This window comes from Oratosquilla oratoria, chromosome 12, assembly GCF_046742065.1.
Source record: "Oratosquilla oratoria isolate Oo_2021 chromosome 12, ASM4674206v1, whole genome shotgun sequence".
NCBI classification, from domain to species: Eukaryota; Metazoa; Arthropoda; class Malacostraca; order Stomatopoda; family Squillidae; genus Oratosquilla; species Oratosquilla oratoria.
The window spans coordinates 37,695,870-37,710,869 of NC_134788.1; the positions used below are offsets into that span (position 1 = coordinate 37,695,870).

The 15,000-nt window shown below is 39.0% G+C and overlaps 1 protein-coding gene across 1 annotated transcript in view; it reads left to right on the top strand.

The window, feature by feature from the left end:
* The first annotated feature begins 4,173 nt into the window (after positions 1-4,173).
* The window catches only part of LOC143030336 (uncharacterized), a 27,586-nt gene continuing 16,759 nt past the window's right edge, over positions 4,174-15,000 (top strand). The window contains exon 1 of the mRNA XM_076193489.1: positions 4,174-4,229. The gene's annotated coding sequence lies outside the window, so the exon portion shown is untranslated. The remainder of the gene's footprint in view (positions 4,230-15,000) is intronic.

Below are 15,000 nucleotides of genomic sequence, written 5' to 3' on the forward strand. Positions count from 1 at the left end.
TATTATTATCATTATTATTGTTATCATTATCATCATTATTATTATCATTATTATTATTATTATCATTACGATTATCATTAATTATTTACAATTGTTTTGGTTCCCCTCCCCCCCTCGTCTCTCTCTCTCTCTCTCTCTCTCTCTCTCTCTCTCTCTCTCTCTCTCTCTCTCTCTCTCTCTCTCTCTCTCTCTCTCTCTCTCTCTCTCTCTCTCTCTCTCTCTCTCTCTCTTTCTCTCTCCGTTATAACGGCCCCTTCGATATAACGGACAAGCTGGGGTTCACTATACCGGACAGATCGTTTCTTGCGGACTAAGTGAGTCAGGTGGGGGGGGGGGGGGAGGGGGGGAGGGGGGGAGGTCGAATGTCGCAAGCAACCAACCCACATACGGACATACCGGGGTGGGTGGGAGGTGGGGAGGGGGAGGTGGAGTGGAGGGGGGAGGGGGGGAAAGTGGGGGGATAGAGAGGGGGAGGGGGGGAAATCGCCCCAAATATATATATTTTAATTTTCTTATATGATTATTAATTTTATTTTAATTTATTTTATTTATTTGTTTGTTTGTTTGTTTGTTCGTTTGTTAATCCAACAGATGGTCTGTGATATGGTGACGGAGGGAGTGGGAGGGAGGAAGGGGTGGATGGGAGGAGGAGGAGGAAGAGAGGGAGGAAGAAGGGAGGGAAAGGGAAGAAGGAGAGGAGGGGTGGGAGGGAGGTAGAGAGGATAAGAGAGAGAGAGAGAGGAAGGGGTGGGATGTGAGGAGGAGGAGGAAGAGGAGGAGGAGGAGGAGGCGATTCCCAAATGTCAACAAGACTCCAGGTGCCTCTCTCTCTCTCTCTCTCTCTCTCTCTCTCTCTCTCTCTGATATTACGGATCCGATGACCTGTTCTGAGATGTGACGTCACTCGGTGTTGCCAGATCGGTAATCATAATTTATGTGTGTCTTGTCCGGGAGGAGCTTTTGTCTCATTGGTGGATATTTGGTTTGTTATTTGGTGGACATTTGGCCCGTTGTTGGTGGACATTTGGTCCATATTTTTTGGACATTTGGTCCATATTTTGTGAACATTTGGTCCGTTATTGGCAAATATTTGGTCAGTCATTGGTGGCTATTTAGTCCCCTGTTGATGGATATTTGGTCCCTTTAGTGGTGGACATTTGGTTCCCTAATGGTGGACATTTGATCCTCCTATAGGTAGACATTTGATCCTTCATTGGCGGACATTTAGTCAATGGTGGAAATTTGGTCCCCTGTTGGTGGACATTTAGTCCCCTGGGGTGGACATTTGGTCTCATGTTTTTGGACACTGGACTCCTCATGTTGGTGGACATTTAGTCCATTGTTAGTGGACATTTGGTTTCCTGTAGGTGGACATTTAGTCTCCTGTCTTTGGACATTTGGTCCGGTCTTTGTAGACATTTGGTCCCCTGTAAGTGGAAATTTGGTCCCCTGTAAGTGGACATTTGGTCCCCTGTAAGTGGACATTTGGTCCCCTTGTTGGTGAACTTTTGGTACGTTTTCGTTGGACATTTGGTCTGTTGTTGATGGACATATTTTCCTTCATTTTGGACATTTGGTCCGCTGGGGAAGGAACATATGTCCGGGCATTTCTGAGAGAGAGAGAGAGAGACGTTTAAACGAATGAATAATTTTCTTTGTTATTATATCAATTTTATCAAATATTTTATGTTTTTTGTTTTCAATTATTTCTTATTCTGTTTTGCTTAATCAAACTTTATCTATTTAATTATTATTATTATTATTATTATTATTATTATTATTATTATTATTATTATTATTATTATTATTATTATCATTATTATTATCATTATTATTATTATTATCATCATTATTATTATCATTATTATTATTATTATTATTATTATTATTATTATTATTATTATTATTATTATTATTATTATTATTATTATTATTATTATTATTATTATTATTATTATTATTATTATTATTATTATTATTATTATTATTATTATTATTGTTATCATTATTATTATTATTATTACTATTATTATTATTATTATTATCATTATTACTATTATTATCATTATTATCATCATTATTATTTTCTTTTTTGTAATTTCGACATGGTATAAAAGGTCTCCTCATAGAGAGAGAGAGAGTGAAAGAGAGAGAGAAAGAGAGTTAAAGAGAAAGAATGGAATAAACTTCCTGCACAGGTAGTGCAATGTAGTTCAGTTTGAAGCTTTAAGAATCATTTAGATAAACACCTAAGTAAGATGTTGTAATGATTATAATTTACTTTATATTATTTGTTTTTTTGTTATCATTTGTCTGTGTGATTTTCATTTATTATTAGTTATATGTCAATTTATTATTATTTACTATTTACCTGTTTGTTTATTATTTAACTATACCTATGCATTTATCTATGTGTCTTATTTGTTATTTACATTATTATAATTTTTATTTATCATTTTATTATTATTTTTTTTCGCATCCGACCTAGATATGGACCAAAAGGTCTCCTGTCGGCATGCTCCGCCTTTGTAATCCTTTGTAAGAGAGGGAGACCTCTGGCGAATTAAGTATGAAGCTTTAATGCACAGACAGAAGGCAACCCACATTCCCCATCTCCCTGACTGCGCATGCGCGTTGACCTGTTTCTGTTAGCGGGGAACCCACATTGCGAGGATAGCGTCAACCCCGCTCCAGTGATCATTTCCGATACATTTGAGTAACGGGATAAGTTACCAGATGGGTAACCGGGCTGGTAACCCGAGGAATTACCGGGTAATCGTGGCTGGTGTAGGTAATTTTGATACCTCTAGTATCGGTGGGGTAATTATACGTGTATAATTAATTATCAACGTAATAGATTAATTAATCTAATTAATTTAATGAATTCAATTAATTCTTCAATTTATTTACATTGTCTAAGTAAAGGAAATGAATATAAAGATACATTTATCCCAAAATAAATCAAAATAAATGTTAATATCACAAAAATAAGTTATTTCATATATATAGTTTCATATACTTTTTCTAAATCCATAAAGAATACGAACACTCAACCTATTCTCTCTCTCTCTCTCTCTCTCTCTCTCTCTCTCTCTCTCCCTATTATCTATATTATCTTATCGCTTATCTCGATTGGTATGTCTATATTTTCAATCTGAGTTTGTTTACAAATAGTGTGTGTGTGTGTGTGTGTGTGTGTGTGTGTGTGTGTGTGTGTGTGTGTGTGTGTGTGTGTGTGTGTGTGTGTGTGTATGTGTGCTTGCAGGTACACACCCAGATGCTTCTCCTTCCTTCCTCCTCCTCCTCCATCCTTTCACTCCTCCTCCTCCCCCCTCCTCCACCTGAGGGTAGGTCACTCTCGCTTATTCTCGCCCAGCAGACCTCTCCTCCTCCTCCTCTCCCTCCTCTGTCTCCTCCTTCATCCTCCTCCTCTTCCTCTCCCCTTGCTTCGTCAATCTCATGTCTACTTCATCTATCTATTCCTCCTCTTCCTCTTCCTCCTCATTCTCCTCCTCCTCCTCCTCCTCCCCTCCTCCTCGTCCTCCTCGTCTTCCCTTGCTTTGTCAACCTGATGCTTACCTCACCTGACTCCTCTTCTTCCTCCTCCTCCTCCTCCTCCTCCTCTTTATTTTTCCGCTCTTTTTATCTTTTCTCTCTCTTTCGTCTCCTCTTTTTCTCTTTAATTGGTTCACGTCATGTGTACATATGTACACGCAATCATACGTACACAGATGCACATACACATGTATTTAGGGTTACCCAGTGTGTGTGTGTGTGTGTGTGTACAAAAACGTACATACACGCATACACTCACCCGTGCACATAAACACACACGATAATACGTGTACACATACACACACGTAAGCGTGTGAGGTTGTATACGTACACACGTGTGTACGTAAACAAAGACGCACATGAATATCTACACACACAAGCGCACACACAGTCACAAATGCCCATGCAAAGGGACGTACACACACACGCACACGCGCGTGCACACGCGCGCGCACACACACACACACACACACACACACACACACACACAATGTTCGAATCCTTCAGTAAGCACGCTCCCCCCTCTCCTTCTCCCCCTCTCCCCCTCCTTTTCCTTCACCTTCCCCCTCCCCCTCCCCTCCCGTACCCTCCGGCCGACCCCCACACAGACACCAATTGGGTAGTGAGACTTTAGCCGTGGACGGGAAAGGACGTGCCGAGTTGTGCTCCGATCTGTGTGTGTCTATGCGGGTTATCCACTTATACCTAACCCCTAAACTCGTTTAATCTCAAACACGTGTTTTTGGTGATTTGTTGTGTTCGTTTTGGCCCGTGTCTAGTGTTTTTTTCGTGTGTTTTTTTGTTTTTGGCCGAAATGTCGACATTTTGAATTCTGGAGGTGTCGATGTGTTAACGTGTCGACGTCATGTCGTCGTCGATGACGACTATTGAAGTGATTTGGGTTTTCGATTCGGTTATTTTGTTCCTGTGTCGGTTAATCGAATTTTAACGGTTTTAACCGTCGTTTTTTTCATTTAAATGTGAACGCGCAATTTGATTGTCTGTGATTTGAAATCAAATTATTATTATTATTTTAGATGAAGTGATCAAGAAGCATATATTTTGATTTCATGCATTTTCATACAAATATATACAATGAATTATGAAATATATATACAATTCCTGTGTATTAGTGATTGAATATTATTCTATGTGAAAATATGATTTATAATTTGATTTGATATATGTATATATATATATATATGTATATATATATGTATATATATATGTATATATATATGTATATAAATATATATATATGTATATATATATACACACATATATAATAGAAAACGGGTTAATCATAACGATGCCAACTATCCTATCATGTGTACGTCATTGTTTATGTGCGTGTTTCCGTGTACACATACGTACACGTGTGCGTAAAACCTGTGTATGTTTACACAATTGGATGTGTATTTCTTATTGTTTTGTTCAAAACAGGTAAGAAAGTATATGTTAAGATAATAAGATAATTATAGGTTATGTGTGTACATGTATGTGTGCGTGTGTGTACGTGTGTGAACATGTGTACGTGTGTGTACATGTATACGTATGTGTACATGTGTGCCTGTGTGTACATGTGTACGTGTGTGCACAGTTAACCTCAAAGGATTGATTGAGAGTAAGCATGAAGGAGATTAACTTAATATTTTTTGCCAAATTTAACCAAACAGGATTGAAAATTAACCTGAAATTAACCCAAATAGAATATATAACATGTATTAGTGACTTGACCTAACTTAGTTATTTAACTAGGTTAGTTAACTGGTTAAAACGTTTAGTACTGATGATTCCTAACTGACAAGTACTTGCTTGTGTAGGAACGGAACTGTCTAGTGTAGGCCGTATGGTCTTTTGCGGTCTCCTTTCTCTTCATCCTCTCTTCCTGCTCTCTTTCTCTTCCTCTTCTTCATCTCTTTCTCCGTTATCTCTCTTCCTCCTCTCTTTCTTCCTCCCCTCTTCCCTTTCTCTCTCTCTTCCTCCTCTCTTTCTCTTCCTCTCTCTTCCTTTCCCTGTCCCTCTCCTCTCTCTCTTCCTCCCCTCCCTCTTTTCATTTTATTTTTTCTCAAATAAACGTTTTAAACGTTTTTGGGCGTTTGGGTGTGACGTTCGAATTCGTAACACGGAGGTCCGGGTTCGATCCTCGCCCGGGGCTGAAATAATATCAGTATCGCAGTGCTGAGGGGTGTTACTCCAACTCTCGTGGGCGGGGAGTTGGGTGTGTGTGTGTGTGCAAGGTCATAGCATTACCCATAGATCGGACCTACGAGCTCTGAGCTCTCTTCCAGGAGGGAAATAGCTGTCGATCAGGAGTCCAACACGTGATCCAAAGACCAAGTGAATACACACACACACACACACACATATCTACTTTATATACTCTAGTTCTTATTACCTTATTTTCTGCTAAAAGAAAACGGAGTGGGGGGGTGCAATATACACAGATGACATTTTCGAACTTATTTTATCCATTATTTTATCGCCAAAAATCCGCTAACTATGACTTTCAGATTTTTAAGTAGTTTTTATGACTATTTTTGAGCATTTTTGTAATAATAATAATGATAATAGTAATAATAATGAATAGATAAAGGACATTTATTTGTTATAGGATATAGTCAACATGGAAATAGTCAACTACATTAAGTCTACTAGTAACGATTTATTTATTCATAAATAAATATAAACAAAAGGGGGGAAATGGAACTGCCTAGTGTAGGCCTTATGGTCTCTTGCAGTCTCCTTCATTCTTATGTTAAGTCGACTTATACACGAGTATATACGATATATATATATATATATATATACATGCAATAAAAACACTAGGAGCGTGTATTCACAAATGCGTAAGTAACCACTAGGAAAAGTAAACTAACGAAGCAGAGCGCTTTCGTATAATTACATCTTCAGTGCAGATACAAAGAAGGAATTATAAGATGAAGAAACAAGGTACAGAATATATGACATAGTGAAGAGGGCATTCGGAGAGGTAGTGGAAGAAGTACACGTGATGGACGTTTGGGCCGTCCTGGTAGCCAACAAGTATGGGACGTTTGGGCCGTCCTGGTAACCAACAAGTATGGGACAACTGCTCATAATTTATATTACAATTTAAACTATTTTGAAATTTCATGAGAAATAAAACTATCTAATTTGTACAAACCTTGACGAAGATTAACATTTATCCCCTTACTAGATTTGATCAAACTGCATTCAATTAAATTTCTTTCTGTTATGTTGTTGTTGTATGTGATGACTTTAGCGTTATCCCAGTCAACTGGGTGGTTAAAATGGTTCATGTGGTTGAATATATCCCTCTCTAACGTATTTCTTGTGTTGATTGATTCGTGTTGTGTGTTTTAGCAGTCTGACCAACATAAAACTGATTACATGATTTGCAAGGTATTTTGTACACACACCCTTTATCACTATTGACAGAATTATTTATGAGCAGTTGTCTTACAGTGTTCTTAATATTAAAAACTACATTTGCAGCCCAGAGTACATCGATGATGAAATAAGATGTATTTACGACATTGGTACTAAGCTACAATACCCCACACATGTTCTTGACAAAGCTTACAATCGTGCTAAAAGGACATTTTATAACCTTAGGTCAACTCAAACTTTCAATATGAATCACTTGCTAATTTTACCATACCAAGAGAACTTGCAAAATATTCCAAATATATTACGTAAATTTAACATTAATGTAGTTTTTAATAATAAGAACACTGTAAGACAACTGCTCATGATCTTTTTCATACGGAATCAGAGCACGCACACATGTAAATCCAAAAAAACGTACACGCACGCACACACGTGTACGTCTTATCAACCAATGACGTAATCATTCAAACCACCTGATTTTCCAGCTGGATTTCCACCTGAGAGTGCCAGAACCAGCTGACCTATTCCTGCAGCTGGCTCAGGGACCAGCTGCCATTTCGCAGATGGTTGGGAGGGATCGGGAGGGAGGGGGAGGTGTTTGTTTTAGGTTTTACTTTGAAATTCTCTCTCTCTCTCTTTCTCTTCTCTTCTCTTCTCTTCTCTTTTGTGTTATATAATCTAGACTTTAAACTTCTTCTTCTTCTTCTTCTTCCTCCTCTTCCTCTTCCTCATATTCATCGCCCTCTTCTTCTATGACCTCGTGACCTATAATAATAATAATAATGAATTAATAATAATAATATATTTATTAGACTAAATTAGGTTGATTATGTGCACTATGGACGGAACGGCCCTGTTCTTTTAGCGACCAACTCTGCGCACTCTGACGGGAACGAGTTTGTTGTCGTGCCTGGTAGCGTGGCGTGGTGCTGGAGTTAAAGACGAGAGGAAGTGTCAGTGTGTGTGTGTGTACGTATGTGTGTACCTATGTGTACTAGTGTGTGTACGTGTGTTTACTTTGATTCCTACCAGTCTTAGCGGGGTTGGTATGTGGTATATGCTTTCGGTCGCTATATTCCTTTTATCTCTCTCTCTCTCTCTCTCTCTCTCTCTCTCTCTCTCTCTCTCTCTCTCTCTCTCTCTCTCTCTCTCTCTAGTTCCGTACTCCCCCATCTCTCTTCCTGTCCTCTCTCTCTCTCTCTCTCTCTCTCTCTCTCTCTCTCTCTCTCTCTCTCTCTCTCTCTCCAGAACGTAACTGCATTAAACGATATATACCCCCAAAAACAGACAATTTACGTTCACGAACGGCACGAACGTGTTCAGAAGAACGTGCAAAGAAAGGTGAAGGTTGGTGACGTTCCCAAGAGCGGCCGATCTCGGTCAGTCTGCCCGGCAGGCACGTTCCTTACGTTCAGGAACGTGATCGCGGGGAACGTTCGTGATCGTGCGCATGGGAACGTAAATAGATTAATTTCTGTTTTGAATGAAATCAATTGGCGATGAACGGCGGGAGAACGTGTCGAGAACGTTAGATGAGAGGAGATACGTTCACGAGCGTAATTGAGGAACGGCGATTACGTTCAGTAATGAATGAAATAGTTTGGGATGAGGAAAAAAATATGATATTTATTTATTTATAATTTTCTTATTTATTTATTTATTCAATTATTATTATTATCATTCTTATTCTTATTATTATCATTATTATTATTACTATTGATAATAATATTATTTTTATTTTTATTATTATATTTTTATTTAATTTATATTCTATTATTATCAATTTTTATGTAAATTTGGCTTTCGACGTCCGGTAGGGGCAGTGTGACGTCATCCAGTTCCAGGAATTCCCATATTCGCGTGGAGCGTTGGTTTCCACTGCCAAGGAATCGAGCGTGTGTGTGTGTGTGTGTGTGTGTGTGTGTGAGAGAGAGAGAGAGAGAGAGAGAGGTATGTGACGTCACTTCCGGTTCCGAATCCAGGCCAGCCGGACGACGTACACACACACACACACACACACACACACACACACACACACACACACACACACACACACACACACACACACGTACACACACACACGGGTTGTTTGTGTAAGTAGTTAGTGTCGAAGGATCCCACGGTGAGGTACCTTGTACGCGCCCCAATCTATGTATGGATAACTTCCTTTAATACTGTCACTGTCCCTCCTGAGCAAGTGTGTGTGTAAGGTCACAACATTATCCATAGATCGGGTCATACATGAGCTCTCATCCGGGAGGGTAATAGCTGTCGATCACGGGTTCAACACGTGATCCAAGACAGTATGGAAACACACACACGCAGAATTGCTCAAGGGGGTACAGTAACAGTGTTAAAGGAAGCTCATAATGTAAACAATAGAATTACTCCCCCACGGGGGGGATCGTGTGACGTCATGTCGTTCATGTCTAAATCAACATTTTTGTCTTTAATATTTAGCAATAAATTAAATATTTCATCATTATTATTATTATTATTATTATTATTATTATTATTATTATTATTATTATTATTATTATTGTTGTTGTTTTCATTTTGTTATTGTTTTTCGGTGTGTATGTGTGTGCGTGTGCGTGTGTGCAACCTTGAAGTACGTGTAGGCGTGTGCACATTCAATTACGTACACAGGCAGCGTAGCTGTGGGTATGTACGTATTGCGTACTACGTAGCAATTACCCGGATGTGGGTGGTCGCTCCCTTAGGTGTGCAAGAATGAGGTTACGCATAGTTGTCTCCCTTATTGTTTCCGTTATTCGGAAGTTGTTTCCGATATAGGAAATTTGTTTCCGTTATTAGGAAGTTGTTTCCGATATTAGGAATTTATTCCCGTTGTTAGGAACTTGTTTCCGATATTAGGATTTTGTTTCCGATATTAGGAATTTGTTTCTGATATTCGGAATTTGTTTCCAATATTAGGAATGTTTCCATTAGTAGAAATTTGTTTCTTTTATTCTTAGTTTGTTTCCCTCTCATCCTCCCGTCCTCCTCTTCTTCCCCCTTTTTCCTTCTCTTCCTCTTCTCCCCTCTTCCTCCTCTTCCCCTTCTCACTTCTTCCTCCTCTTCCCCTTCTCACTTCTTCCTCTTCTCCATCCTCCTCCTCTTCCTCTTCCTCCTCCTCCTCCATCACGAAATGGAAATCACCCAGTCGCCGACACAGGCGGCCATTGTTGTGATGACGCCATAATCAGACGGATCGATGACGTCATAATCAGACGGATCGATGACGTCATAATCAGACGGTGATTTAATTATAATCAGGGACCCATTGCTGAAAGGGCCTCCGGCCGGGCGCGACCCAGTTCAAGTCCTGAAATCCGAATTTCAGGACTGGGAGGCTGTGTTAAGTTACAGTTATGCAAGTCAACGGAATGGTTGGAGTCCAGTGATTCGGTTGGATTTTGTCCAAGGTTGGAGGGTGACCGTTGCTTTGAAGCGGGTAACCGCGTTGTGGGGTGCGCAGAAGGCGTGGGTCTATCTATGCTGTCAAATGCCGCCTCCATGCTGTCAGCATTACCCTTATCAGCATAAGCTGTCAGACAATCCATCAGCAACTATCAGCATAAGCTGTCAGACAATCCATCAGCAACTATCAGCATAAACTGTCAGACAATCCATCAGCACCTATCAGCATAAATTGTTAGTCAGTGTGTCAGCATAAGTTGTCAACACAAATTGTCAGCCTCGTATCTCAACAGGACCAAAAACGTACGGAAAACGTTAGTCCCTGTTCACACTAGCGGTCTGAACCGCGGCGGTTCAATTACAGTATAAGTCAGTGGAGGCGTTCACACAACCGCGCAGGTTTTCCATGACTATGCGGTACTGCCGCGGTTTCCGCGCGGTTCAAACCGCTAGTGTGAACAGGGGCTTAGTACAAATACATATCTGCCCGCTCCATCTCAGTATACCTAAATACACCTTTACCCATATTATATATATATATACATATATATATATACATATATATATGTATATATATATATATATATATATATATATATATATATATATATATAAAGAATGAATAGAAAATAAAATATTTTTGTTGCATTGTCCTGATGAAGAGACCTGTGTGAGATTTGATGCCTTGATCCTTATCACATACCTTCCTCCTCCTCTTTCTCTTCTTCTTCCTCCTCCTCCTCCTCCTCCTCCTCCCTCTTCGCTCCGCTTTTCTTCGCTTTTGTCATCCTCTTCTTCCCCCTTTTCTTCTTCCTCTTCCTTCTCCTCCTCTTCTCCCTCCTCCTGCTCCTCCTCTTCTTCCTCCTTTTCCTTCCTCTTCTTCTATCTTCGCTTTTGTCCTCTTCTTCTTTCTCTTCTTCCTCCTCCTCTTCCTCTTCTTCCTTATCATTTACATTCTCTCTCTCTCTCTCTCTCTCTCTCTCTCTCTCTCTCTCTCTCTCTCTCTCTCTCTCTCTCTCTCTCTCTCTCTCTCCCTCTCCCTCTCCCTCTCTTTGGTATTCTAACCTACACATACCACCTAGCATACCAACTCCGCGCATACCAATGTGGCCGGTTTGTCAATGGTATGGATACCAACATACCACATATGCTAATGTATTAATACAATCTCGAGAAATCTGTTATCAGCGCCCTATTGTATTATACAATACCTAACGATGAGAGATGTAGTTGTATCCTAAAACATCTTCATGTGTCCTGTGTTGTATTATGATACACGACACAAATCGCGAAATTTAATAGAGACCAAATTTTCCCACTGCGAAATTTAAACACCGCCAAATATTTACTAATATACGTAAATTTGCCTCGCTAACTTAAAACGCTGAAATGGTGTATCTGTTGGTATGTCGCATACCACTTGGAATACCACTCTTATACCACATACCGCATATCGCGAAATTTAGTGAAGTTGAATAATCCATACCGCCAAATTAACATACCGCTAAATACCCAATAACTCACTAAATCTAGTGGTATTCGTGTATATCACTTAATATACCACATGTATACCGCATACCACACTAGTTGTGTTTCTGTGTGTGCGTGCGCGTGATTATTGACCCACAAAAGTTCGCCTCCCCACTCCCTTGGGATTAAAACTTGAACGGATTCCCTATCAAGACCCCCCCTCCCTCCCTCCCTCCTCCTCCTCCTCCTCTTCTTCTTCTACTCCTCCTCCTCTTCTTCCTCTTCTTTTCCCTCCTCCTCCTCCTCCTCCTCTTCTTCCTATTCTTCCTCATCCTCCTCTTCCTCTTCTCCATCTTTCTCTCTCTCTCTCTCTCTCTCTCTCTCTCTCTCTCTCTCTCTCTCTCTCTCTCTCTCTCTCTCTCTCTCTCTCTCTCACACACACACACACACACACACACACACACACACACACACACGCACGATTCCTTGCCCACCAGAGTTAAGATGCCGGCTCGCAGTACAGCGACGCTAAATCTTCAGCCCTGGGCAAGACTCGAACTCGGGTTGTTAAATTAGCGGTCGAGCGCGGTACCACTACACACACACACACACACACACACACACACACACACACACACACACACACACACACACACACACACATACACACACGCACGCACGCACATACAACTTTCAATTTTGTCTTGTAAACATACAGTTGAAGAAGATTCCAGGAATTTCTCTCCTCCTCTCTCCCTCTCTCTCCCCTCTCTCTCTTTCTCTCTTTTAAAGGGAGATCGTTTGGAATAACTTAAGGTGTCATGTTCCCTTATTTATTGTCCCAATATTATTATTATTATTATTATTATTATTATTATTATTATTATTATTATTATTATTATTATTATTATTATCATCATTATTATCATTATCGTTGTTATTATTTTATTTTATTTATCAATTTATTTGTTTTTTATTTGTTTATCTTACTTTTAAGGTTTGGGATGCTGTGTACGTACCAAAAGGGGATTTTTCCACCCTTGTAGTGGGGTAGCCGTGTCAGGGGAGTTATTCCCCCATCTTAGCTCCTATTGGATGACGGGCCATCCCTCACTCCTGGCAAGCTGTTCATTATTTTACTGATAATTGATATATATATATATATATATATATATATATATATATATATATATATATATATATATGTATATATATATATATATATATTGATTATCATTATTATGAGTTATTATTACTATTATTTATTATTCATTTTCTATTGCGTTGTTATGTAAGGGGCACATCTACACTCGTGGAGTCCCGTCGCCTCTAATCTAGCTTTAAATCCGTCTGTGTCACATTCCGACACAAGACAGCGTGTCAGGTGACACGGAATGCGTCAGATGTGACACTTGGCGCCAATGGTACCTGGTGACGTCACGAAGTGGGGGAGGTGGGGAGGCGAACTGTCACGGGTGTTGCTAGGCAATCTAAAGGACAGAAATAAGTGACACAGCTTGCGTGGGATTATTATTATTATTATTATTATTATTATTATTATTATTATTATTATTAATATTATTAATATTATTATTATTATTGTTATTTCTATTGGGGGCTACCCCCCATGTAAGGGGGAAAAAGCTTTTGGTATATGTCTGTATCATCATCATTATTATTATTATTATTATTATTATTATCATTGTTATTATCATTATTGTTATTATCATTGTTGTTGTTGTTGTTATTTCATTATTATTTTTGGTAAGATTTTTTTTAATATTTTACAATGTTTGTGTATGCACACACATATACATATACACATATATGTATATGTATGTATATATACGTTGTGTCTATATTTGCTTTCTCCACTCCTATCTATGATACACTTTTACTTATATAATTTATATTTATTTATTTATTTCGTTATTTTAGCCCATACGGTGATCTCTCTCTCTCTCTCTCCCTCTCTCTCTCTCTCTCTCTCTCTCTCTCTCTCTCTCTCTCTCTCTCTCTCTCTCTCTCTCTCTTTTTTTTATTTATCGATTTGTTTTAGTTCCAAGTCCATATAATGATATTTCTCTCTCTCTCTCTCTCTCTCTCTCTCTCTCTCTCTCTCTCTCTCTCTCTCTCTCTCTCTCTCTCTCTTACGTGACAGGTTAGCTATTTCTAGCTTAGCGAGAACTCAGCTTAGCGAAAAGTTGTCGAGTTAGCGAGAATCGTGCGATTGGAATGATGTGGTGTCTGCTCTTTTCAGGATTCGAACTCACCATTTGGGTGATCCGATTTTTTGTTTTCTTTGAATTATTTGTTTTGTTTTTTTGTTTTCTACATATTTCTTTATATTATTATTACTATATTTTTATTATTTCTTTGTATTTATTATGATTTTTATTTAATTTTTGTTTATCTTATTTTATTTTATTATTATCTTATTCTTTAAATATGTGTTTTATAAAATTAATTATATTTTATCAAACTAATTCTTTCCTTGGTGTAATATTCTTTCTCCTCCTCCTCCTCTCTTCTCCTCTCTTCTCCTCTCTTCTCCTCTCTTCTCCTCTTCTCTCTTTCTTTTCTTCTTTTCTCTCTTCGAAATGTCCTCTTTATTCTCATTATATTTATTCTTTATTGTTAAGACTTTAGTTAACGATATTCATGTTCGTATTATTATCATTATTATTATTATTATTATTATTATTATTATTATTATCATTATTATTATCATTAATAGTGTGTACACGTGTGTATGTGTTTATTTGTACGTATGTATGTGATTCACCATGGTCTTGGATCACATGTTTGACTCGTGACCGACAGCTATTACCCTCCCGGAAGAGAGATCAGAGGTCATATATGACCGACCTAAGGATAATACTGTGACCCTGCACGCACGCACGCACGCACACACACACCCAACTCCCCGCCCAGGAGAGTTGGAGCGACGAATCGCAGCGCAGCGATAATGAAATTATTGTAGCCCTGGGCGGGATTCGAACCCGGACCGCCGTAGTGACAGGAGAGAAATCTAACCACCACGCCACGAGGTGTGTGTGCGTGTGCGCATGCGCGTGTTAAAATATCCTTTGCGGTTAGCCCGCTGTCCGAGTTGGAATGTGGTTGACAACTATTCAAGACATTTTTTACGTGTTAGGC